Source organism: Poecilia reticulata, chromosome 9 (assembly GCF_904066995.2).
Source record: "Poecilia reticulata chromosome 9, P_reticulata-male-v2, whole genome shotgun sequence".
NCBI lineage: Eukaryota > Metazoa > Chordata > Actinopteri > Cyprinodontiformes > Poeciliidae > Poecilia > Poecilia reticulata.
In genome coordinates, this window is record NC_088838.1 from 26,090,279 (window position 1) to 26,095,610 (window position 5,332).

Here is a 5,332-nt window from a genome sequence, read left to right on the forward strand (position 1 = left end):
TTTTCATAATTCTTATTGACCTAAAACAAGAGAGATACATGGTCTGATGAAACTTCAGACAGTGAAAAACAAATGGGTGTGCATCTTGTTATTTTGTGCATGAAAACGTCCAATTTCAACTGTAAAACCTTTGAGTATTGTAAACTGGCGTTTTGTAAAACTGATTTTAACCAAATTTGCATTTTGTCCGTGATCCTTCTCCCACATTATTATTCCAGTTTAATCATATGACTTCTCTTCTGCTGTCTGACATTTATCTATGACCTAGTAGTGGATAACTCCTTAGATGCCTGTCAGAACAATGTGGGTGGAAGATAACTACTACACCCAGTGTATGTGAGACTATCTGTCAGGATGCTGATAAAGTTATTATTTAACTTAAGTTAGACATCACAGAAAAGCAAAATAAGTGAAAATTACACCTAAATTGACTAATAAAACAAAATTGCTTAAAATATAGCCTTCTGCTTTCAGCAAAAAAAAAAAAAAAAACAGCAGATGAAGATTATATATAAAATATGCTTCAAATTCACCATTTCAAATTATTTTCCTACTCATTTAGATCACATAAAGCATCCACAAAACAGTGTTGATGTTGCTTTGGAAAAGCTTATGTGTGAGTTTAACAGAAGGCCTAAACCAATTGAAGCCAGATTATATACCCTAGAGAAGAAGACACAACTACATTAAACACAATTAAATGTTCCCAGTTTTCGGGCAGTTAGGAAAAGTTTAGTCTGATTGAATGTCAGACAATGAGCACTAAGCGCATCCCATTCAGCAGGACGACAATAAGGTGTTTTGCTATATTATGTTGTTTGCGTGACAAGGCTTCCTCCTAACAACAGAACCGTCAAACTTTTCAGCACCATTGTGACAAATTCTAACACCGCAGACTGAATTTTACAAGCCCCAATTAGCGATAACAAATACAGTAAATGTCATTTGGTTCCTTCTTTGGTGCATCGACGTTGTTCCTCTTGCAGTCCCACTACAAAATAGTTCTTTTCAACTTAAACATGCACTTTGTGGTTTAATTAGCCATCTGGGATCATCTATATGGAACCCTATTACAACAAATGAACCAAGAAGCCATTGTCTCAGGCAGCCTTGTCTTAAAGGGAAGGGTGCCATTGTTCTTAAACCCTGAGGCCCACAATTTCCAGCCCCCAAATTACAGCGATTACTGTAAGATCTTCTATCGACGCCAAGAGCCTATCAGATGTATCTAACCCTCACTCGTACAATAGCTGTGCTACAGAATGCATTAGCTCCCGTTTAAATCTTGGTGTTTAAATGTTCGACTGAAAAACTGAAAGCACAACACTCCAGACATTTGCCGTAAAGATCGTTGAAGCCTTGGCTACATCTTCTCAGGCATTTGTTTGAAACTTGGTGTCAGCAATTTCACTGCACCAGTCCTCTTCAAAAAAAATAAAAAATAAAACAGTTGTGAAGTTAGACATGACATTCATATGACAGTAATAATATGACAGGACAGTGGGCAATGCCCTGGTTTTGTTAATGCCAGCAGTTTTTTTTTATCTTAAATGTAAGCCTGCCAAAGATTGGGTAGATCTTCAAGTATGGTTTTTTAAAACTGGAAACTTTTTGGAGTATTTAAAACATGACCTTTGCAGGACTGAGTAATGAAATAAGTTTAATAATTTTAATGCTGTAATAGAAATGTGTGATAAAAGATGAATAGATCATCTTGAGCTACAATCAAACACATTTGATAAGTTATCACGGGAAAGTAGGAGCTTCATGCGGGTTTACTCAGATTCAGTCACGCTCTGACGTGATGTTTATCTGCATGCTTTGCAGTCAGGCTTGTCAGCAGGGTATTGGTTACCTATTTCTTCACCTCCTCAGTCTTGACACCAGGCCTCTATTATGAATGTGAAGTTAATCCTGGCGTCTTCCCTGGTTGTGTAAAGGATAAAATGACAGCTTCTGAATTCTGTAGAGTCAGGGGGATTGTTGGTGCATAAATACTATATTAAATCCTAAAAATAACATTTGTTAACCCTGAGTTCTCATTTAGAGCCAAAAGTTGAGTGTGAACTTCAAAGTTTGTGTTATAGCTCAGCTATAAAGGCTCAGCTGTAAAGGCTTCCTTCACATTGGGCTATGAGCCTTAATGTTAATTAAACCAGTCTCTGAAACCCTAGGTTTTGTGTAATTACTTCATAAACCCTGCCAAAAAGACTATCAGAGTTCAATCAACAAGGCCTTGTACAATTTGGAGGTGTGTGTGCTTTTCCACTTCTAAGTTTCCTACTTCACCGTTACATGAAAATATACATGTTCCAGAAATGTATCAAAACCCGATGTGCACAGCGCGGCACAGGGACAGAGCGTCTCCCAACAGTGTTAAGATGATTACTGATGAGTACTGAAGCCTGATCTGGGTATGTTGAGTTTTGTAACTTTGAGAAGAGGCCAGCGTGATCACTTCCTAAGATTCTCTGTTGTCAAAGTCATGCAAATACATGCACGCCACATGACATAAATAGAAAACCAGTGCTGCTACAATACAGCCCAGACAAACACTCACCACAATGTAGTTCACCAAACACATCTATGTTATATTATAAAAATATATTTAAAATATTCACAACGGATTTGCTTCAAACTATTCCAATCAACAGAGTTTTATCTGTTGGTGTATCATTTTTCTTTTAGGTAATCAGCATTTCTAAACACATAAGGGAACTCTAAATTGTTCCATGATGTTGGGTGGTCTCACCAGTAATGTTTTTCTATGATTTCATCTTTACTCTTGTGGGAATGAAAGAAACCAAGAAAAAAGGCGTTTCATGAAAAGAAACAACGTTGCTTCGCCAGTTGTGAGACGGAGGTAAGATCACTGCTTTAATTTGGAAAAATTCAACAAGTCTGACTGTGTCATACAATTAAAACAACAAAAAAATAAAGTAGATGTTTGATGTTTCTTCACTAAAACGAAGAAAATCAAGAAGTGGTAAATGAGTACAAGAAAAAAGGTGTTTTATACATTAAAAAACCTACTGATGATTGCGGTTTAATTTGCAGAACCTGGTTTACACCACATACAATTTCCTGTTTGTACAAATTATTAAATTCGTAAGGGACATAAATCTAAATAAAAAAAAGCAGTTTAATTAAATTTTAATTTAAGGTTTGGTTTCTCTTTTATTAGTTCCAGGTCCTATTAAACCATATAGCTCTGAAATACTTCCTTCTGTTATAAAAGAAAAAAATATATTTTTAATCATTTGAAGGATAAAATACAGGATTTTGTGTTAAGCGCTCCACGGAGTCAAGGAGAAGACAAAGCAAAGTATCCGAGCCAGTCATTAGGACCAACAGAATAAACTTGAACATGTCTGAAAAAGAAGTGTAACCATCACAATTTCTAAAAAACAGACAAGCTATTTGGGAAATGAGAAATGAGAAACGCAGCAGGTTCAGGCTACCTGTGTGGATGAAGCCAAACTATTGTTAGTTAGCTTATTATAGGTGTGGATAAAATTAATGGAAAAAAAAAATTTTATGTGAAAGACTAAAACACCCCAACAGCACTGCTCAGTCAGCTTTAGTTTACACATATGAAGTCTCCAGTATTTGCTGGCGGGGAGATGAACAATTTGTTTTTGTCTTGCTGATGGGGTGGAAACGCGTCTCGGTGCCGATCACAACAAAGTGCTGCAGGCTTAGTGACTTTTGGTTGTGCGAAAACTAAAGCTGAGCTAATTGCAGGAAACTGGGAGAAATGATGATAATCTTTTTTTTTGTTTTTTAATTGGTCCCCTACTGTAATGGGTCTTTTGTTGTCGTGGCAGCAGGACAGTTTCAATTACAGTGAGAGCCACAAAATGTCTATGAGGAAGAAAAAGGGATTCAGTGAGGGGATGCTAAATCTTCTACAAGATAAAAGAATGTAGACGATTGAATGAGATTTGAAAGAAAAAAAAAAGCAGAGACTGAGAAGATTTTTAAAGTGGTTTATTAAAAAATACAGTATAAATAAATACAACACTTCTGTTACAAATTAAATTTTAACACTTAGATTAGACTGGGACACAAGTGATTCTTTTCAGTACAAAATTATTTCACGACTAATATATTTGCAGTGGTTTCCTTTCCCCGAAAATTCACAACTCGCCTTAGAGCAGATCACAGCAGAACCGCTAGTTTACAGCGGTCAGAGTTCATCCGCAGAAAAGAACTTGACAGAATTGATCCCGACTTGGATAAAATAAGATGAAACAAGAGCTCCCTTCAGTCATCAAAGGCTTCTTTCCGCTTTCTCTCGCCAAGACGTTTCAGTAGTTTTGTTCATTTAAATAAAACATCCTTTTCTATTACAGAAATATAAAACCCCACATGTAAAGATTATTTACCAGTTGTGGATCATACTTTGATATTTATTTTTAAATAGGAGTGTAGTGCTATGAGGTTAAATCTGCAGGATTTGGTCAGTGCCTATATGCTTTTGAAATAGAGGTAAAAACTGTAAAACCACATTAATGGGCATATTTAAGTTATAGAATACCTGCAAAAACCTGCCAATTATGTTATGTAGGCTTCAATGATTACTGACTACATGCTGCCTTTGATAAATGTAGCGCACACTTTGTGTTAAAAAAAAAACCCAGAGCTAACAAAATAAACTATACTTCTATATACTTGTATAATGCATAGAAATTATATAAATCTAAACAATCGATTGAAATATTTTGACCATAAATCTTATGCCAGCTTCAGTAATTCACAGTATCTGGTTGTTATTATGCTAATCTCCCTCTAATATTTAATTCCATAAATGTCTAATTTCTTCCCGATATAAAGAAGAGGTACATGTAGGTTTTCAGTGAGCGACTAAACTGAAGGAACACTGAAATCTGCTTCATTCAATGTACAGCGTTGTCCTCGCTTATCGGCACCTCTGGTAAAAATGGGTAAATGGCCTTAAAATAAACTCTTCTTTTATTGCAACAGCCTGATCCTGCACTGTGAAAGTAAGAAAAGTTAAACTTTTAATTTAATTTATTTAATGGGGGGTAAAATGTCTCACTTCAATAAACATTTTTTTTACAAAATAAACTGTGATGTTGGCGGTATTATTTTATACAAACCATCTTTCACCAAGTGCACAAAATAACTTAAGAAAGGTTGGAGCATATTGAGAGGGATCTGGATTCATTTCACATCAGTCCACAGATTTTCTTTAAGTTTGAACTTTCCCTGTGTTGATTTGAACTGTGTTAATTTCAATCAACTTAAATACTCAAAAATGACCTATTTTCAGTTTTATTCTCGGAGACACAGCCTTTTTTTTAAAAAA